Source organism: Chiloscyllium plagiosum, unplaced genomic scaffold (assembly GCF_037043375.1).
Source record: "Chiloscyllium plagiosum isolate Xiang-an unplaced genomic scaffold, Cpla_swu_hap1 HiC_scaffold_39, whole genome shotgun sequence".
Lineage (NCBI taxonomy): Eukaryota > Metazoa > Chordata > Chondrichthyes > Orectolobiformes > Hemiscylliidae > Chiloscyllium > Chiloscyllium plagiosum.
This window is the reverse complement of record NW_028270177.1, coordinates 104,849,079-104,872,347: the sequence shown is the minus strand read 5'-3', so window position 1 is coordinate 104,872,347 and position 23,269 is coordinate 104,849,079.

The window sequence follows — 23,269 nt, the reverse complement described above, 5'->3', positions numbered from 1 at the left end:
TCAGGCATCCATCTAGACTAGTCCCAGATACCAGCTTTGACACATAACCTTGTGTGTTCTGATGCTCCCAGTGTAAATGTCAATGAGATTCTCCTTGTGATCTTAAATTACACAGAAATGGGACCGACGTTTGGCCTGTTCACACTGTGTTGTAACCCCATTGACGAACACACCTCCTTTTTCACCCACAGAGGGAGACAAACAGACACATTCCCTGTGAGGGTCAAAGGTTTCAGGATTATATCCGCTCTTTGTGCTTCACTTGAGCCCTTTGTCTTCACACACAAGGTTTTCTGACAAAAGGCAGCTTTAGGTGGAACACAAGCCAGTTGCACAGTCAATGAGAGACGTTGAGGTGAGTTGGAATTGAAAATGCGCAATGGGTCCAGGTGCAACTTTCAAATTCAAAAGCACAGTGATCGAATCGCTGCAGCTCCTCAGAACCTGACATAACATGACCTGTCATACACCTATTTGGCAATGAGCTGCAATGGACCCAAATGCAACATTCAAATTCATAAACACTTGGATAGAATCCGTGCAGCTCCTCAGAATCAGGCAAACCAGGACGTGTCATACACCTCTCTGGCAATGAGCTGCAATGGACACAAATGCAATTTTCAAATTCAAAGAATAAATCCCCCACTGATCACATCCCTACAGCTCCTCAGAACCTGACATAACATGGCCTGTCACAAACCTCTCTGACAATGAGCTGCAATGGACCCAAAGGCAACATTCAAATTCAAAAACACTTGGATGGAATCCGTGCAGCTCCTCAGAACCAGGCAAATCAGGACGTGTCATACACCTCTCTGGCAATGAACTGCAATGGACCCAAATGCAATTTTCAAGTTCGAAAAGAAAATCCCCACTGATCCCATTCTTACAGATCCTCAGAACCTGACATAACAGGACCTACCATCCAATTGTCTGGCAATGAAATGCAATGGGCCCAAATGCAACTTCCAATTTCAAAAGCACGCCAATGAATCCCTGCATCTCCTGAGAACACACAATGGACGTCCAACTCGCACCATGTGCCGAAAATCTCATTGTGCTCGCCCCAGGTATAACCTACGATCTCCTGAGCCGAAGTCAGATGCGTTACCCATTGCGCCGTTGGCCCAATTCGCTGGTACAGGCCCCAAAGCTTGTCATTATGGAATGTAAACACGGATATTGGGGAGAAAAAACATTCACAAGGTGAAAAACCAGCTGAGATAATCCCCGTCACCGCTTCACTTCGAAGTCCCCACTTTGTGAAGCAGTGCCTTTCTGTAGAAAAGGAAAGACATCTGTTCACAGGTGCCTACTTCGGGGTCGCCTGCTCCTCTGTTGGACGTTTCCAGCGTTTTATTCACAGTCACTGCGCGATTTCATGATCCACTACAGTGAAATGTACTTGCATACTTGGCGTCATGGTCTCTTCCAGTCAAAGCCGTGAAGAAATTCTGCGAGTTATTTCTAGCCCCGAGATCGAGAATCAGACGAGTTGAATGACGCATTTATAGATGGCGCCACTTCACCACCACCCATCGCCTGAGAACGAGCCCTTGTTCTGTACCTTCCTTCAGTGCTACTCTTGCACAACATCAATTAATCAAAGCTCCACTTTCTTCACATTGAAACCCAGGGCGATAACATGAACTGTTTGGAAACTTGGAGATAGAAGCATTGCTGCCGAAGGTGGTTATAACCCAAAGGACAGGGACAGGGTGCTCCGGTTTCCTCCCACAATCTAAAGATGTACAGGTCAGGTGAATTGGCAGTGCTAACGTTCACACAGTGTTAGGTGCGTTAGTCAGGTGTAAATATAGGGTAGGGGAATGGGTTTGGGGTGTTTTCTCTTCGGAGGGGTAGTGTGGACTTGTTGGGCCGAAGGGCATGTTTTCACACTGTAGAGAATCGAATCTAAAAAAAAGACTGTATGTAAGTCAGGTCACAAAGGTTACAGTCAGCAACACTGGAGGGAGTCCCTGCTTAAGAGTCCGAATTTGCATCGCCCAGATTTGGATACGATTCCCAGTCAGGGAATGAAGACTTATTTCTCTTTGTGTGAATTACCTGAATGAGAACGCGATCCTCGTTGCACATCGAAGACGCATGTGGTTTCTGCCAGAATCAGTCCAGTGATTGTTTGCATCGATCTCGAATGACACTGGCAGCAGATACAGGGGGAACCTATCACCGGAAATCCCCCTCTAATCATCTCACCGTTCTGAGTTGGAAATGTATCAATGTCCCTTCAGTGTCGCTGGTTCTAAATCCTGGACCTCCCTCCCGAGGTCCATGGCTGTACAAACGCGCTGAGGAATTCAAGTGTCCGGGAAAGTAAGACATTACCTGCATCTCTGGGGTAATTAGGGATGGGCAGTGAGTCCTATCCCATTGAGTGACAGCGATATCCCAGGAATGCTTTTCTAATAGTGATAGGGTCTATTTGAACACTTGCAATCGGCCTGGAACAAGTTGAGAAGTGGAGCGGGGCAGTGAAATAAAAATGAACCGTGTTATGGATTAGGCCAGTGTGCTCAAAACATTCTTGGGCAGCCAGCCCAGTCCATAACTTTGTGATTTGTATCGGTAAGTGTACAGTTACAATTGCCCAGATTAAGTTAGCGAAGTTGACTACCATGTTTAAATCAGAAAATCAAATAATTCACAAACTTACACAATGAAACACGAACGACAGAATTAGGAATCCTACAGAACTCAGTCTCTCCAAACTTGACCTAAGCATGCTGTTCCGAATATACACAACAGTCCCAATAAGTAAACCCCCTTTAAAACAGAATACAAAAACAGGTCAAATGCTTCCAGGTTGAGGTTAGAAGCGCAGAACAGGGAATTTCCACACAGCTCACTGTTGAATTCCCAACCAGTTCTGGACTGAACTGAACTGCTCAGCTCGAGAGCTGACCACTCTCCTTTCATTGAACAGGTCACTTCTAAAACTTGACCAGTTTGGCCTAAAGTCTCATCTGTTTATATATAAACAAAAGGCTTCTCAAAACCTTTTTCATCCCTGTACCAAACCGGTCTCATCGTAAGCCTGACCTGCTTTAGTATCCATCTGAAAAACATCAAGGACAGAGTATGCTTGAGAGAAGGAACAACGTTTGGAAAAAGAGGGACAAGGTCTATGACAACAGCAAAGATGACTGGGAGGCATGAGGCAGGATGTGAGGTGGAGCTGGTGACACAAGGCTCAGTGTCCGTGTTCATGGGTCAGCCTTCACTGCACACTATTTACGCTGACTCAAACACCACCCCTGGCCAATTCACCTCAATGACCCTGTTCCTCTTGGTGTGAGATTCCCTGAGTGTGTATTAATATGATTAAGGGAGGCCAAGAGGTTGAACACATTCTCTTTACCTTGTCAGTTTAGACAGTTGGAAACGATCATGTTGAAGCCAAATGCAAAAGGAGATTGTCTTTTTTTCTGTCCATCTTCAGTGAAGAATGTTCAGCTGTGAACTGTTTTTGAAAAAGTGTAGGTTGTTTGCAATTCACATTGAGCAACATTGGTACAGAAAACACATTTCGAAGTTAGTGACCAGGTGGTTACAGGACTGCACATATCGGTAAGTGAAGCTGCTCACGTCCTGGTGCTGTGATTTAGTTGGTTAATGCACCTGCGAATAGATGGGGGGTTTTCCGTTCAGATCTGCGTGGTGATTGCTTATTGTGTGAATGGGTCGCCGTGTCAACTTGTTGCAAGTGTGTGATCTCTGATCAAGCAATTCAGCATCCTGTTTGAGTCGGTAATCCTACTTATGTTTCCTGGTTTAATTCCACGAGTGAGTGCATTGGAGATTGGCATCATTCCTGCCCTGAAATAGGTATTTCCCCTGCCGTGATTTGAATCCCAAGCAGAAAGATGTTAACAACCTCCATCTTACTCTTCCCTTAGCCGTAGCCAACAGGATTCGGAACCCCAAATACAAACGTCACAGGATGTCAAGTTCCTGAAGAAGGGCTCATGCCCGAAACGTCGATTCTCCTGCTCCTTGGATGCTGCCTGGCCTGCTGTGATTTTTCAGCATCGATGTAATCACTCAGCTACGACTATCGTACCACGTCACGTAGTTGCCTTTCCGGGTCGCTCTGTCTGTGGAACTGAGGGACAGTGAAGAATTATTGCATGTGTATGTATTCAATGACCTAAGCTTCCAAAAGGTGTAAATATCGATGCATTATGTTTGGGCGTATCATCCTGATAGATGGAATATACATTCAGATAAAAACCAAATCATAAGTAGCAGGAAAAATTCAGCAGGTCTGGCAGCATCTGTACAGAGTGAACCAGTGACATCGTTTCAGAATTTCGCCAGAATTCCGTTTTCTCCCACAGTTACTGCCACACCTGCTGAGTTTCCTCAGCATTTGCTGTTATTGTTTCAGATTCCCAACATCGACAGTCATTTGCGTTAGCCATAGAAACAATGCACAAGCACACATTTTTCGGCCTCCATTATAATCCCGGCGCTGTGCAGGAAAGTTAGAGCAGTGACAGCTCCGACCGTGAGAAATCTGCACAGCCAACGTACGAATCAAACCCCTGCACCTCCGCGCAAATGAAATGCGTGCACAAGCCAGAGAACGTGCAAGCGAGCCAGGTACGACTCGAACCTACAATCTTCAGAGCCGCAGTCAGACAAATTATCCATTACGCCACCCCAATTTCATATATTGAATCATGGTCTATTCCAGTCAAGGCCTTGACCAAATTCAGTGAGAAAGCTCTTGCTATTTCAAGCCTGGTATCTAGAAACAGACGAGTTCAAACAAAGTTGGCAATGCACGTGTGAATCTGAGCTGTTCAGTGAGTGCATTGGAGATTGGCATCATTCCTGATCTGAAATAGGTATTTCCCCTGCCGTGATTTGAATACCAAGCAGAAAGATGTGAAACAACCTCCATCTTACTCTGCCCTTAGCCGTAGTTTTGCCAGAACTTTACGAGAATTCCGTCTTCTCTCACAGTTACTGCCACACCTGCTGAGTTTCCTCAGCATTTCCTGTTATTGTTTCAGATTCCCAACATCCACACTCATTTGGGTGAGCCATAGAAACAATACACAAACACACATTTTTCTGGCCCCTTTAAAAACCCGGCGCTGTGCACGAAAGTGAGAGCAGAGACAGCTCTGACCGTGAGAAATCTGCGCAGCCAACGTACGAATCCAACCCCTGCGCAAATGGAAATGCGTGCACAAGCCAGAGCACGGCAAGCGAGCGAGGAAGGACTCGAACCAACAACCTTCTGATCCGAAGTCAGACGCGTTATCCATTACGCCACGGGCCCAACGCGCTTGCATGGCCTTCACAGCTTGTGAACAATCAGCAGAGATAATCACATTCACTGCTTCACTTCGATGGCTCCCCTTTGGGAAGCAGTGCCTTTCACTGACAAAGGAAAGATATTTGTCCTCACGTGTCTGCTTCAGAAGCTCTTGCGCCTGTGCTGGAAGTTTCCACTGTTTTATTCACAGTCACTATGCGGGTTTCGGTTCCACCCCAGTGAAATGCACTTTCATACAATGAATCATGGTATATTCCAGTCGAGGCATTGACCAAATTCAGCGAGAAAGCTCTCGCCAGGGATCTGGAAACACACGAGATAAAACAAAGTTGGCAATGCAAGTGTGAATCCGAGCTGTTCAGTGAGTGTATTGGAGATTGACACCACTCTGACCTGAAAGAAGTGTTTCCCCCGCCGGGATTGGAATCCCAAACAAAGAGATGACAAACAAACTCCCCCTGCCTTCAGCCATAGGCAGCAGGATTCGAAACCGCAATGAGAAATCGAACTTCCCGGTCATTGGTACAATCGATACAGTTGCGATGCTGAGGTTTGGAGGTGACATGAAAAATTCTCACATTCTGCGTCCTCTCAAATGCAGAGTCCCTAAATCATCAAACAAGTGTGTCTGGGCATGAATATGGAATGGATGCATATGACTTGTGAATTTACTTTTTGCATGGTGAGATTTCTACAGTAAGGCAAAGGATCCGCTTCAAGAATGATTAAGAATAATATGGTCTTGCTCTTGATGGAGTGCAGTGAAGGTTTACCAGGCTGTTTCCGGGGATGGTGGGGCTGACGTATGAGGAGAGATTAACTGCGTTAGGATTGTTTCCTCCAAAGGTTAAACGGATGAGGAAGGAATCTCATGGAGACTTATGAAATATTAACAGGAGTGGACAGGATAGATAACACATGCCTCAGAAAAGGAGAACAAAACTGCACACAATATTCTAGGTGTGGCCTAACCAAGGCGACAACACATCCCTGCTCCTGGACTCAACCACTCACAATGAAGGCTAATATACCATCTCTTCATTAAGCAGTAAAGCAACATTGTATGAAAGCACATTACCTGAAATGCACTTGAGCATCTTCCAACTACGAGAGCATGCTGGTGACCTCTGACAACCAAAGTGGTTTCAAGGCAATATGATGTGCTTACATGGCAATAGACACAGAAATGTATATGCAGTTACATAATTAACACACGCGCTGCTGTAGAAAATCACTGCAAGCAGACCTTGAGCATTAATCAGTTTATTGCACGATGCACCATGGGGACACACTCCGTCCGAAGAGAGGCTCAGTACAACTCCGAACTACCGCAGGAAATTACAGGATTATAGAGAAAACAAAGACAATGTCTCCAATTTTGAATATTTGTGCGATATCAGCTGCTCTCCAGTCTGCAGGGACTGTATCGGAATGTTGACAATCCTGACAGTGAATGCATTCCTTATTGCAGGAACCACTTTGTGAAGTACGCTTGGATGTAGATTATCAGGCTCGGGGGGTTGATTCACCGTCCATCCCCGCAAATTTCAAAGCAACATTTCTTTACTAATATTGATCAGCCTCAGTTCTCCCACTCAGTAAAATTTGCATTCTCCAACATTTCTGGTATCTGATTTGTGTCCGAGAGTGTTAGCGTTGCACATCACAGAGACAGGGCTTTGCCCAAACTGATCCATGCCAAACAAATTATCCTTCCACGATAAATTTATTTCCTGCACTTGGCCCTTTATCCTTCTGAACCATTCCTGTGCATGTATTTGTCCAAATACCTTTTAAATATGGTTAATGTTTCTCCCTCAACCCCTTCCACTGGTAGCTCATTCCATATGCTTAACAGTCTTAGTGTATAAAAGTTGGCCCTCAGGTTCCCATTTATTATTTCCATCCAAACCTTAGACTGATTCCTTCTCGTCCTGGATTACCCAACGCTGGAAAACTACTGAGTGCATGCCTCTCATGGTCGTTTACATTTCTATAAGATACCCCGTAAATCTCCTACCCTTTAAATGAAAATTTAAAGATTCAGCAACCGAGTCTCCGCATCAACGATCTCACTCTGCATTTTGATTAAAAGGTTCTCGCGTGTCATGGTTGCTCGTCCCCAAGGGATCTGCTACAGTTAGATTAGCAATGATTAACTTCTCATTACACAGCATCCAGTGTAAGATGGCCTGCTTTCTAGTTGGTTTCCGCACGTATTGGTCAAGGAAACCATTCCACATTGCAATCCAGATATTCCTCCTCTCCACCATTGTAACTGCATTGATTAGTCCATTCGATGTGAGTTAACATCATGCATGATCACCAAAATACCCTTATCTCATGCATCTCCAATTTCCTGTTTACTGCCATTCCCAACATCACTACTGCTGTTTGGGGGTGTGCATGTGACACCCACTTATGTTTTTTACCCTTGTTTGTTTTTCACTCTACCCATAAAGACACCAAATTGTCAGAGCTGGTATCCTTAAAAGAGATGAACAAACCTACATTACAAGGAATGGAGACATTTCGCTCAAAAGCTGACCTTGATTTGATGCTAATTAGTCTTATCCACTTTCAATGAGTTGTTTCATAAGGCTACAGCTGCCAGTTTAAGGTGATCAGCTAGATTAAGCGTGCACTTGCTTGCTCAATAGATTGATATCAGACACGTATTGTTGACATTTTCACCATCAGTGTAATGTCAGTGCTTCTCCAGCAGATGGAAGTGAGGACTGATAGTCGCTTCTCCTGTCAACATATTCAGGCCTGTTGTGACACACTGTTGGTACAATTGAGACTTAATTGCCGGGTTTCTTAGTCACGTCACAATCATTCCACAAAGCGGTATTAGATGTTTTTGAAAGACATGACGGAAAGCAGGCATGCTTAAGTATTACTGAGTCATAGGCATTATCATTAGTCGATATAGAATCCATGTATGTGAAGATCAGAAATACCATGGGAAAGACAAAGTTGCTGGAATAAATTTTAGAATCATGAAATTATGAAGAAAGCATGACAGAGATCAGAAGATAATGAAGTATGGAAAGAAAGGCAGTGTATTAATCACTGGCAAATTAATCCTCACATCAATTGACAGACAGTCAGAAAGACTTTTACACTTAATGGTAAGGTCCAGGGGAGTCTTGCTGAACAAGGAGATCTTGGAGTGCTGGTTCAGAGCTCCTTGAAGATGGAGTCGAAGGTAGATAGGAGAGCGAAGAAGGTGTTTGGTATGCTTCCTTTATTGGTCAGAGTATTAAGTACAGGAGTTGGGAGGTGATGTTGCGGCTGTACAGGGCATTGGTTCGGCCAGTGTTGGAATATTGTGTGCAATTCTGGTCTCCTTTCCATCGGAATGATGCTGTGAAACTTGAAAGGGGTTAGAAAAGATTTACAAGGATGCTGCCAGGTTGGAGGATTTGAAAGGTCGAATAGGCTGGGGCAGTTTCTCTTGGAGTATCGGAGGCTGAGGGTGAACTTATTGAGGTTTCCAAAATCATGAGGGGTATAGATAGGTTAAATAAACAAAGTATTTTCTCTGGGGTGGGGGAGTCCAGAACGAGAAGGCATAAGTTTATGGTGAGAGGGGAAAGATATAAAGGCGACCTAAGGGGTAAATTTGTTCATGCAGAGGATGGTACGTGTATGGAATGAGTGCCAGAGGAAGTGGTGGAGGCTGGTAAAATTGCAATATTTAAAGGACATCTGGATAGGCATATGAATAGGAAGCGTTTGGAGGGGGATGGGCCAGGTAGGACTAGATTGGGTTGGGATATCTGATCGGCATGGACGGGTTGGACCGAAGTGTCTGTTTCTGTGCTGTACATTCCTATGACTCTATCAGCAAAGGTAGTCACAAAGAAGAATTCAGATAGATTCCTGAAACAGTATGTCGTGGTTCAACCCGGAATCTCGATGTACTGAATCTGGTAATGTGCAATGAGTCAGATTTTATGCATGGTGACAGACTGAAAGATTGCCTCGGAATAGCAAAGTTTGAGCATTCATTTGGAGATGGAGAATCTGACATCCGAAACAAATATGCTCAGCTTATATAAGTGTAAATTTTAAACGGATGAGGGTAGAGCTTGCTGGAGTGGACCAGGAAACAGGTTTAGCAGCAAAAGCCTGTGAAGAACAATGGCAATCCATTTAGAAAAACAGTTCAACGCTCACAGTAATGATACAATTCAGGTGAGTGTATTATGATTATGTAGAAAAGTTGCAAATAGCAACAAATTGAATTAAAAGGAGAACATAAAATGTGGGAAATATTTTCGGTGAGCAGGACATTCGGAATGTTTACAGAAATATCAATAAGCGAGCAAATTGGACAGGCAAATGGACGTTCATGTAATAGTGTAGGTGGGATGGGCTTCAGATTAGTATGACAGGGCGGCGCAACATCGAGGGCCGAAGGGCCTGTACTGCGCTGTAATGTCCTATGTTCTATGTAAAGATTAATAAGGTGGGAGAAGGTCAACATTGAAAGCGAAACTACAGCTGATATTAAAGTGGACAGCAAGAGCATCCTTAAATAGAAAGAACTGAAGAGAAAAGCCAATGTGAATATAGGTCCATATTGAATGAAGCTGGGAATTCGTGACTGGGAACCACTAAATGACAGAAAAGATGAATAAATAGTCTGCATCTGCCTTGAAAGTAGCAGGCAAAGAACATTCTATAATTACGAAATAATGAACGGCAAAAGAAACGGTGAGCAATGCAATACAATGACTTTCACTACAAAGAAAACGTCAGAGAAATTTACAGGAGTATTTACCGCAAAATGCATTGGAACGAAAAACGTGCAATCCAAGATAGCAAAATAAATAAGAAAAAATCTGTGTTGGATACACCAGTTGTAACTTTCTAATAATCATTAGCTTTCAGAAAAGTATTACTGGATTGGCAAAGTGACAAGGTAACACCTTTACTCAAAAAAAGTATGGACACAAAAAAGTCTGACTGAGGCCATTATTGGCCAATTAACATAATTTATTGGAAAAATTGCGTCGTCTACAATAAACCACATAACACCAGAGCATTTAGAAGTACATGACATGATCAAGAGGACTGAGAATGGATTTACAAAAGGGGAATCTCGCTTGATAAATGTATTAGAATTCTTTGAGAATAAGGAGGAAATAGTGATTTTTTTTGTTTTCTGAAGACATTTGATAAGCTACCACACGTAAGATTATTTAACAAGATAACAGCCTGTGGTTTCGGAGGTATTGTGTTGCCACGGAGAGAAGATTGTGGAAATCACAATCGTAAGAGTGTTTGATGACGAATATTACTTTACAGGATGTCAATCTGTAGCTGGTGAATACCACATAAATCCGTTTCAGGGGACACAAATATTTACAAAATATTTTAACGACTTAGATGAGTGAAGTGAATGTACTGCAGACAAGTTGGCAAATGGCACAAAAATTGTAGAGGAGGTAATTGGTGGGTATGAAGAAAAACAGTTTGCAGAGGGCTATAGATTGGAAAAGAGAGGGAACAATAAACTTTGCATATTAATATAACGTGGTGAAGTAAATGAGAAATGCCATAATAAATGAAGTAATGAATTTTAGCAGGAACGGTAGAGCAACTGAATATTATTTACATAGAGATTGAATTCTGAAATCTACATAACGGATTTGGGAATCCTCATCACAGAATGACGAAAAGCTAGCTTTTAATTTTAACTGCAACAAAGGCAAACATAATGCTGGGCTTTGTTTAAAAACTAATGGAATATTGATAGTTGGAATATAAAAAAAGACCGAGCAGACAAATGCGTGGCTGAGGAGCTGTCGCAGGGGCTATGATTCACATTTTCCGATCATTGAGGTCTCTTCAGCAACAGAAATGACATTTATAAGAGGGACAGGTTTCACTTGAATTGGAAAGGGACCACCACTCTTGCAGGAAATCTTTCTCATGGTACCCTGAAGACTTCAAACTGGTAAGGGTGATGGTGAGACTCAACACAATAGTGAGAAAAAGGAAAAGTTTGAGGATGGTAAAATAGACACGGTGAACCATTCTAAGAGTCAAGGCAGGCAACAGATTGGCATAAATGACGTAAGACTGCAAAGCAGCATTTACTTGAGTGCAAGATGCCTGACAGATGGGGCAGTTGAACATAGGGCATGGATGGGAATGTGGGATGGGGATATCATAACCATTACAGAAAGGTGGCTCAGGGATGAACAGGACTGGCCGCTTAATCTTCAGGGGTGCAGATGCTATATAAAGAACAGACGGGGTGAGGGGGGAAACAAGCGAGGAGGAGGAGTGGTACTTCTGGTTCAGAAGCACATTATGGCTGGATGTTGCGAGAAAATTCCTGGGAGACTGCCCAGTGACTTTACATGGATGGAACCTAATTTTGAGAAAGGGATGATCACCTTGCTGGGAGTGTAATATAGTCCTCTCAATAGTCAATTGGAAATTCGCAAGTGAATATCTAATGAGATCTCAGCTATGTGTAAGCTCAATTTGATTATGGTCGGTGATTTTTAACTTTCCAAACATATTTTGGGACTGTCATAGTGTTAAGGTCTTGGATGGGGAGCAATTGGTTAGGTTTATAAAAGGAAAATTTCGTCTTCAATACATGGAAGCACCTACTACAGGTTGTGGAATGCTTGAACTTGTGTTGCGAAACGGAGCAGGACAAGTGACTGAGATGTCCTGGGGCGCAGACTTCGGAGCAAGTAATCGTAATTGTATTAATTTGAAAACCGTTATGAAAAATAGTAGAATTGATTAAAAAAAATGAATGTTTCAAATTGGAGTGAGGTCCGGTTTGACGGTATCTGACAGGAACTTTGATATTTTGGTTGGGGTGGAGATGGCGGCTGTTCGCTGGAAAAGGGACGGTTGGGAATTGGGAAGCATTTAAGCATGAGATCATGAGAGTTCAGTGATGGTATATTCGTGTTTGTGTGAAGGGCAAATCTCGTCGGTGCAGGGAAAGCAGTATGACAAGAGGAATTGAGACTCTGGTCAAAAAATAGGAGATATATATCAGGTGTAGACAGCTGGGATCGAGTGAATCAGGAAAAGGATATGAGGGCAGTCGGAAATCACGAGGGTTAAAAAGGGGCATGAAGTCACTTTGTTAAACAGAGTTAACGAAAATCCCAAACGATTCCATTAATGCAGTATGGGTACAAAAATAATCAAGGAGACAATACAGCCGCTTAAAGACCAACATAGCTCTCTATGTGTGAGACCACAAGAGATGGATGAGACACTGAGCAAATATTTTGCATTAATAGGTGTATGGAAACTAAGGAAATTGGGAAATACGTAGCGATGCCTTAAAATAGTTCATCTCAGAGTAGAGGAGGCACTGCATGTCTAGAAACCAAAAACAGAGAGGTTTTCGTGGGCGGCACGGTGGCACAGTGGTGAGCACTGATGCCTCACAGCGCCAGAGACCCAGGTTGAATTCCCACCTCAGGCGACTGACTGTGTGGATTTTGCACGTTCTCTCCGTGTCTGCGTGGGTTTCCTCCGGGTGCTCCGATTTCCTCCCACAGTCCAAAGATGTGCAGGTCAGGTGAATTGGCAATGCTAAATTGCCCGTAGTGTTAGGTAAGGGGTACACATCGGGGTATGGGTGGGTTGCGCTTCGGCGGGTCGGTGTGGACGTGTTGGGCCGAAGGGCCTGTTTCCACACTGTAAGTAATCTAATCTAAAACAAAAATCTCTGAAATCCCTGAGATCTGATCAGGTGTTTCCCAGAACTTAGTGGGAAGCTTAGGGTGAGATTCCTGAGCCCCTTGCTGAGATATTTGTATTATTGATAATCATGGATGAGGTGCTGGAAGATTGGTGATTGGCTAATGTGGTGGCATTACGTAAGTTGGCTCTAAAGGAAAACCAGGACACAATGGAGAATTGAACTTTCTCTCCACAGATGCTGCCAGAGCCTCTGGGTTTTTCCACAAATTCCGTTTTATTTTGTTTCAGATACACGGCATCTGCAGTTCTTTTGATTTTTATTTAGTGGTGGTGGAGTGTTGTCTTCTGGATTGGAGGTCTGTAAAAACATAACAATACCAGAACGTAAGAAATGTGAGAAGGATTCAGCCATATGACCCTACGAGCCTGCTCCTCTGTTCAACAAGACCATGGATGATCATCCCATGGACTGAGCTCCACTTACCCACCTGGAGGCTCCCTGCCTCCATTCCTGATGAAGAGCCTTTGCCCGAAACGTCGAATATCCTGCTCCTCGGATGCTGCCTGACTCGCAGTGGTTTTCCAGAAACAAACTCTCAGCGTTTAATCTATAAGGTGACCCTGAATAGGCGAGGGCTTTTCTTTTCCCTGCAGCACGAGGAAAGGGGGCTGAGGGTTGGCCTGAACAAGATCCAGAAATCATGAGGGGCATTGTTATGATGAATAGCCAAGGTGTTGGGGAGTCCAAAACTATAAGACAGAGGATTATGGCGAGAGGAGAAACGTTGGAAAAGGTCCTGAAGGGTAACGTTTTCACATAGATGGTGGTGTATGCACAGAAAAATCTGCTAAAGGAAATGGTGGAGGCGAGTATAACTTTAAAATTTAAAAGGCAGCTGGATGTGTGTACGAGAAGGAAACATTTAGAGAAATATGGGTCACCTGTTTGCCATATGGTACTCGGTCAAATTGGGATATCAGTTCAGCACAGATGAGTTGGAACGAAGGATCTGCTTCCGTGCTTTATAACTGTATGATTGTAAGTTTTGTTAAAACTTAGAAGAAGCTCTCGTCATATCACAGCTGAATACTGTCAACTATTGTGGGACTCGTGTTAAAGGAAAGATACTCTGGAATCCGAGACAATCCAAATGAGGTTCAATAGCCTGATCTTGAGGATGGAGGGACTGTCTTGAGAATAGAGATTGAGTAGTTTGAGCTTGTACCAATTGGAACATAGATTATTCAGTGGTGACATTCTGAAATTTCTGGAAACATGGTGCTTTAAATGCAGAAATGTTGTTTCCACTTTCGGAGAGTTCAGGACCAGGGAGTGTAATCTCTGGCTGAGAGGTCACAGATTTAAGGCAGAAGACATATTCTTCTCCCAAAATGGAGTGACTCTGTAGAATTCTTTACTACCGTACACCGAGGTTGGGCCATTGAGTACTTTCAAATATAACTGGGCAGATTTTGAATCTTTAATGGAATCAGTGCTGATTGGGAAAATGTTGAAAAGCGGAGGTGAGGATTATCAGTCCAACCACAACGTCATTCAATAGAAGACAAAACTCCATTGACAAAATTGTCCGCTTCCGATTCCTTGTAATTGACGTTGAAACGCATAAAAGTGGATAAATCCCCAGGACCTGATCATGTGGAGGTTAGAACTCTATGGGACGCTAAGGAAGTGATTGCTGGTCCGCCTTCTGAGGTACTTGTGTAATCAATAGTCACAGGTGAGGTGCCGGGAGACTGGAGGTTGGCTGACGTGGATCCACTGTTTAAGAAACGGTAAGGACAAGCCAGGGAACTATAGACCAGTGCGCGTGATGTTGGTGTTGGGAAGGGTTGTGGAGGGAATTATGAGTGACAGAATGTACATGTATTTGGAAAGGTAAGGACTGATTCGGGATCGTCAGCATGGCTTAATGCGTGGGGAATCATGTCTCACAAACTTGATTGAGTGTTTTGAAGAAGTTACCAAGAGGATTGATGAGACGAGAGCAGTGGATGTGATTTATATGGAATTCAGTAAGGCGTTCAACAAAGTTCCCCAAGGGAGATTGGTTAGCAAGCTGAGATCTCACAGAATAGAGTCAGAACTAAACATGTGGATGCAGAACTGGCTCAAACGTAGAAGACAGAGGGTGGTGGTGGTGGGTTGATTTTCAGACTGGAGTCCTGTGACCAGTGGAGTGCCACAAGGATCAGTACTTTTCATCATTGATATAAATGATTTGGATGCGAGCATAAGAGGTACAGTTAGTAAGTTTGCAAATGACACCAATATTGGATATGTAGTGGACAATGAAGAAGCTTATCTCAGAATTCAATGGGATCTTGATCAGATGGGCCAATGGGCTGAGGAGTGGCAGTTGGATTTTAATTCAGATAAACGCGAGGTGCTGCATTTTGGGAAAACAAATCTTACAGGTCTTATACACTTAATGGTAAGATCTTAGAGAACGTTGCTGAACAAAGTGACCTTGGAGTGCAGTTTCATAGCTACTTGAAAGCAGAGTCGGAAGTCGATAGGATTGTGAAGAAGACAAGTGGTATACTTTCCTTTATTGGTAAGAGTATTGAGTGCAGGAATTGGGAGGTCACGTTCAGCTGTACAGGACATTGATTAGGGTCACTGTTGGAATATTTAATGTAATTCTAGTCTCCTTCCTTTAGGAAGGATATTGTGAAACTTGAAAAAGGTTCAAAAAGGATTTAAAAGGATGTAGCTAGGTTTTGAGGATTTGAGCTACAGGGAGAGATTGAATAGGTTATGGTTGTTCTCCATGGAGCGTCAGAGGCTGAGGGGTGACCTCATCGAGGCTTATAAAATCATGAGGGGCATGGATAAGATAAATAGAGAAAGTCTTTTCCCTGAGTGGGTGAGTCCAGAACTAGATGGTGTCGGTTTAGGGTGTGCGGGGAAAGATGTAAAAGGGACCTAAGGGGCAACGTTTTCACGTAAAGGGTGGTACGTGTATGGAATTAGCTGCCACAGGAAGTGGTGGAGGCAAGTACAATTGCAACATTTAAAAGGCATCTACATAGTTTTATGAATAGGAAGGGTTTGGAGGGATATGGGTCGGTGCTCGCAGCTGGGATTAGATTGGGTTGGGATATTTGGTCTGCATGGACGAGTCTGACCAAAAAGTCTGTTTCCACGCTGGACATCGCTATGACTCGATGAGCCAATATATTGGTAAGGCGTTGACTTCATGTTATTTAAGAAAACATTTTCTGATTGTGGAAATGGAAAACACGGCATCAGATATAAAAAAAATGGGGGAAGGCAGGAGTGGAAAAGCGAAACAGAGACAGAGAAAGAAACGTTAGCTGTATCAATCACTATCGAAATTGTAGTTTTTTTTGACTAAACATGGAAATTGATATCACTGTGATTTTTAGAATCAGACAACTTGTATATTTAAAGGGACTAACATCAATTAGTATGGAAATTCCCTCCTTAACGCCATAATGGGTCAATCCACAACAGCGATTCAAGAAGGCAGTTGACCACCATCTTCTCGAGGGCAAATAGGGATCAATGCGGGCCAGCCAAGAGATGCCCAGGTCCCACAAATGAATAATAATTTTTAAAAATCCGTTGTTTTATTTGCATATTTGCCATTATTTGTGTGCTGTGCTTGTGGGGAAATATAACCCGGGGTTTTGTTGTTCTGTCATCTATTCTGAGAGTTCTATTTCTGTGTTTATTTACATAAGCGCTTCACTGGTTTCAAAGCAGAGTTGATGACAGTATAGCCAGATGAACGGAGTTTCAAATGATAAGTTTCAAATCAAAACAAGTTTATTTGAAGAATGTTGACAATTTGCAGAAGTGAATGCAAATTTCATGACTATCGATTGCAACAGATATTATTTATATCTGGAAGATAAACATAATTTAACATTTGAATTTAGCTTTATATTTGAATTCTGGAAGTTCATGTAATGCAACATTTCTATCCAATTGGATCCACTTTGAACATTGATTTATATTGTCGTCCTTTTAGACAGTAAAATTTCCAACAATGCAACATAGCTCAAAGTGTGTTTTAGAATATTCGTATAAAATAGTTGAAATGAAATCAAGAACTGCCACAACAATTTCATCTAATCGATATTGTTGTTGCGAGGTTTAGTCACGCTTATATTTTCTTTTAATCTTTCATAAAACGTTGATGTTGCTGGCTCAGTCATCGCTGGGACCCTCTTCCTAATTACACACTGTGCCACTTCAGAAATCATCAATTATCTGACAGTAGGTGCGGATTCTGATGATTAGATTCTCTACTGTGTGGAAGCAGGCCCTTTGCCCCAACAAGTCCAGGCCGCCCCTCCGAAGAGAAACCCATCTCCCTACCCTTTCCTACCCCTGACTAGGGCACAGAACACTGTGGGCAATTTAGCATGGCCAATTTGGAGTGTGGGAGGAAACCCACGCAGACACAGGGAGAATGTGCAAACTCCAAACAGACGGTGTGGATCGGACTCAGGCGCTGTGAGGCAGCAGTGCTAACAACTGAGCCATAGTACCATTCATGATGTTGGCTGATGAGGTAAAGGCGATAGACGGATTTTCTAATGGTAATTAGTAAACCAGCTGTTTTAGTATTTTTCCATTGACTATAGTTCCCTTGTCACCATTTTTTTTCCCTGATTCCAGGGTTACTTTGAATTCAAATTTCCCCTTGGCAAATGGTGTATTCCACCGCCTGTCCACTCAACGTCAAACTGGAGTTTGGAATACTGTTCCAATGATATTACCACTCGATCCTAATGTTGGAAATGCAGTGAGAAAGCTCTCACAAACAGAAATGTAATAAATCTGACACTTTATATCACGAATAAATATTGGAATGGAATGCTGGCAGCATCACAGGAGATACAGCATCACATCCAATAATCAATCTAAAATCTGTATCTGATGCTCTGGCTGTAGAACCTGATTCACCTGGTGCATAATTCCCAAATTTCTGTTCTGTTTCCCTTTCAGATTTCCATGCTCCCCCATAATTTGCACGTGTTGAGTTCTTGGTTGAAATATAAAAATGTTAGTCACATATCCCAATGTTGTCGTCAGCTATCTTTTCGAAAGTCTGCTATCTTGCTAGACTAATTATGGTTAATCATTCTGAAGAAGCTTTAATACAAATGTTTGGCTTCTGAGTCACGTTCGCCACATGCAAGGCACAAGCGCCTTATTGTTGAATAGGGTGGGGAGATCAGGTCGGAAGGGCAGACGTCCCCTGAAGGACAATACTGAGCCATAGAACTTGCTTCAGAACTTTGGAAAGTCCATGATCATCGCTCATTACACCAGAATTTTCATTTCATATCCTTCAATGAATTGAAGCTACCATGGTAGAGATTGTAATCTGAGTCTAGATCATTCGATTGCTTATCAAGTATTCATAATGCCTGCTTAACCACTTTATTGAACTGATATGTTCACTTCAAGGATCTTTTTTTGTTATTGACCTATGCGACACAGTGAGCGCTATTACCCGTCTGTATGTGTCCTTCAGAAGATCAAAACAATCTGCCTTTCTGAAATGCTGTGGTCCAAAATGTTCTTAAGAAGGGAATTCCTGGAGTTTTGATCCAGTCACAGTGAAGGATCGATGAAGTATTTCCATGCTTGGATGCTGAGTGGTTTAGAGATGAGCTTACAAGTATTGCTTTTCTCATATATCTGTTGCTCTTGTCCTTCGAGAGCGAAGTGGTCATGGGAAGGTACTGTCTAAGGATGTTTGTCAATTTCTGCACTGTATTTTTTTAGATACCGAATACTACAGATACTGAATATCAGATTTGGAGGCAAGGTGCGCTTGTGAGAGTGCTACAACTGAAGTGGGATGCTTTTTCCTGGATGCTATCAAGCCTCTTGAGTGTAGCTAAAGCTGCACCCATCCAGTAAAGTGGGGAGTTGTGCCATCACACTCCTAGCTTCTGCCTTTTAGAGAGTCAATTAGCTTTGGGGTCAGGAGGGTGAATTTGTTGCCACAGTATTACTAGCCTCTGTCCTGCTATTCTAACCGGTGTGCTTATATGGAATGTCCAGTTAAGTTTCTAGTTAACGATAATACCCAGCATGTTGATAGTTGGGGTTCAATGATGGTAACACCATTGAATGTCAAGACGTTTTGCTAGATTATCTCTTATTGTCTGGAAGTTGTGTCAATGCCACTCGTCAGTCCAATTCCGGATATTGTCCTGATATTGTTACATTTGAAGGTATACTGCTTCCATGTACGAGGTGTCATAAAAAGTGCTATCATCTGCGCAGATTTCAATTCTGGTCTTATGATGAAAGGAAGATGATTGATGACACAGCTGAAGATACTTCGGCCAAGGATACTTCCTTCAGGAACTCTAATGGAGATGTCCTTGAGCAGGGACGATTGACCTTCAACAATGAGATCCATCTTTCAATGTACGAGGTGCGACTCTAGGCAGTAGAGAGTTTGTCACCTGATACTCACTGATTCCAGTTATCGTCGGGCACTGTAATATCAATCTCGGGCGAATGTGACCTTTAGGTCTAGTGCTGTCGCTCTGCCCACACTTCAGGGACTCAGTTCTTTGTCTCTGCTAAAATCAAGTGTGCAATTCGGTCAGGAGCTGAGTGGAGCTTGTGTAATCCACATTTCATGTCACTGAGCAGGTTATTGCTGAGCCAGTGCTGCTTGATTGCTCTTCCATTGGCATTTTCACACTCCCAACGCATAGCTGAGCATGGGAGCAGAAATCCGTTAGTTTGGATTGTCCTGTTTTCTGTGCTCAGGACGTGCCTGGCCTATTTCCCACACTGGGAGAAAGTGAGGACTGCAGATGCTGGAGACCCGAGTTGAAAAGTGTAGTGCTGGAAAAGTGCAGCAGGCCAGGCAGCATCCGAGGAGCAGGAGAATCGACGTTCTGATTCCTGAAGAAGGGCTTATGTCCGAAACGTCGATTCTCCTGCTCCTCGGATGCTGCCTGGCCTGCTGCGCTTTTCCAGCACCACACTTTTCAACTATTTCACATACTGTCGGATTTTTGCAAGTGTTACAGCTGCACTGGAAGTGATTGCCTCGCTCAAGCCTTCAGTATTTTTGTCGGCTACATAACGTTTGAGTAAACAGTGCTTCCCAGAGTATCTTGTTATCACGTGGAGAGAAGCGAATTGGCTGAAAACATGTATCTGTAATATTGCTGATAATTGGACGAAGCCGAGATGGATCGTACAATTGGCACTTCTTACGATAGATTGCTGTGAATGCTTCAGTCTTAACTTTTACACTGATATGTTGTGCTCTCCACCAGGGACAATAGAAATGTCTGTGGAGCCTATCCCTCAATGAGTTGTTTAATTATCCACCAGAAAAATGTTTGATGTGAACCTTTACTCAATGCACATTTGGAAGATTGATGGAATGTTAGCCCTTACTTCAAGATAATTTGAACACTGGAGCAATGAAGCTTTGCTTTAGTAGTATAGCAGTTTCGGTAGACCATAATTGGTGAACGGTGTGCAATTAAGTTTTCCTTATGGCTGGAAGCAATTATCACCACAGAGGGAGTGCTGTGAAAGTTCATTGGACTTTTATTATCCCTGATTGTATTGAATCACAGGACAAGCTCGATGATGTGTATAGCCTACTCCTGGTCAATATTTTTTATGTTTCAATGACTCCTGTATCCAAATACATTACATGAACTGCTTCTGCTTTATCAACTGCACACACTGGAATTCGTTCGAAATCTGCTATGAACCGCAGGCATGATTTTTCCATTACAAAGTCATATTGATTCCATCTGATTAACTTGACCGTTCCTGATAATAGTTTCTATCTTACTCCTTAGGCCAGAAGCTGACTTAACTGTCAAGTAGCTTTTGCTTTCTGTATCTCCCCCTTTTAATGAAGGATTTCAATTCACAATTTTTCAATCTCACAGAGCGTTCCCTGATTTTGGAAACTAAAAACGAATGCATGAAACATTTTGCGAGTCACGTTTCTGTTAATATGCGGAGCATGAAGTTGAACCCCTATCCGGGCTACAACTATTTTATCAGGAACGCTTCACTGGCGATTGTAATTTTAATTCCATCTCAACCTTATTTGGTTTTCCTGATTTTCCACCTATTTCGGATGTCGAGGACTGTTGCAATGGACCTATATAATGAATTGACCAATTCCTTTTTGTTGCGAGTTTCACTGACTCAATGTCCGCAACACCAACGTCCATATTGTTAATTATATTTTAAAACATGTTAATAATAACTCTGTCTATTTAATCTAGGTAGCTAACCCTATATTTTAGTCTGATACTTGTTTCCTTATTAAACTTATATTCTTCCACTTTCCTATATCTGTCAAATCTTCTGGACTACCCCCTATCAGTGTGCAATAATATAGATTTGTGCTCAGTTTGGTGCCGATATTTTATTTTGAAACATAGATTGTGATTGTTTTCTTTGGGGTTTGTTTTCTTACACTGCAGAAATGATCTCTGCGGCATATTCTGAAATATCTCCTTTAATGTCCATTACTACACAAGGAAGAACAATGAAAAAAGTAGATTAACAGCCCAGGAACAGGCCCTTCCGCCCTCCAAGCCTGTGCTGATCCAAATTCACTATCTAAACCTATCGCTAAATTCCTAAGAATCTGTGTCCTACTCATGTATCTGTTCAGACCCACCGTAAATTAATCTACCGTGCCTGCCTTTACTACCTCTGCTGTCAACGCCTTCCAGGCACGTAGCACACTCTGTGTAAAGGACTTCCCGCGTGTATCCCCATTAAACGTTTCACCTCTCACCTTGAATGCGTGATGTCTCGTTATTGAATCCCTCACCCTGGGAAAAAAAACTTATCTCTATCCACCGTGAGTACATTTTTCATTATTTTGTAGATCACAATCAGGTACCGACCCCGCCCCGATCTTCTGTTCTCTAAAGAAAACAACTTCAACTTATTCTACCAGGCAACATCCTCGTAAACCTTCTCTGCACCCTTTACAAAGTGTCCACATCCTTTTGGTAATGTGGCGACTAGAACTGTACACTGCATTCTAAACACGGCCGAACCAAAGTTTTGAACAATTTTAATAAGACCTACCAGCTTTTATAATCAATGCCCCAGCCGATGAAGGCAAACAAATTATATGCCTTCTTGACAATTCTATCCACCTGTGCAACCACCTTCAGGGTACAATGGACCTAACTCCCAGATCTCCCTGATCATCAATTTTCCCCAAGACTCTTCCGTTTTCAGTATAGGGTGTTCTAGAATTAGACTTCCCAAAATGCATCACCTCACATTTGCCTGGATTAAACTCCAACTGTCACATCTCCACCCAACTCTCCAGTCTAACTGTATTCTTCTGTATTCTTTGACAGTCCCCTATGCTTTCTGCTACTCCATCAATCTTCCAGTCATTTGCAACTTACTGATCGGAACAGCAATGACCTCTTCCAGATCATTCTGTATATCACAAGCAACAGTGGCCCCAGCACTGATCCCTGTGGAAGACCACTGACCAACTTTTTCCATTTCGAGAAGCTTCCTTCAACTATTGCTCCCTGTCTCCTGTTGCTCAACCAGTTCTTTATCCACCTAGCTTGAACACCATGCATACCATGTGACTTCGCTTTCGCCATTAGTTTACCAGTGGAAACCTGATCAAACTCCTTACTAAAGTCCACGTATATGACATCTACAGCCTTTCCTTCATCTATGAATTTGGTCACTTCCTCAACAACTCTATTAAATTGGTAAGGCACAATCTCCCCCACAGAAAACCACATTGTCTATCACTGATAAACCCATTCCTTTCCAAAGATAAATGGATTTCATCCCTCAGTACATTCATAGCAATTTTCCCAGCATTGACATCAAGCTCACTGGTCTGAAATATCCCTACTACCCTGTTTGTGCAGGGAAAACAACAGGAGCAACCCTCCAGTCCGCCAGCACCTCACCTGTGTTTAAGGATGCTACCAAGATATCTGTCATGTAGCCAGCTATTTTCTCGCCTCCCTCAACAACCTGGGATAGATCCCTCCTCTCCTGGTGCTTTATCCACCTTAACACCATTTAGGCGACCCAACGCATCTTCCCCCCTAATGTCAATGTGATCCAGAGTAACAAGCTTCTATCTCTAACCTCAACATTCAACATGTCCGTCTCCTCAGTCAACACTGATGCACAGTATTCATTAAGAATCTCATCCATTTTCTCAGGTACAACACTCAACCTTCCTTCCTTAT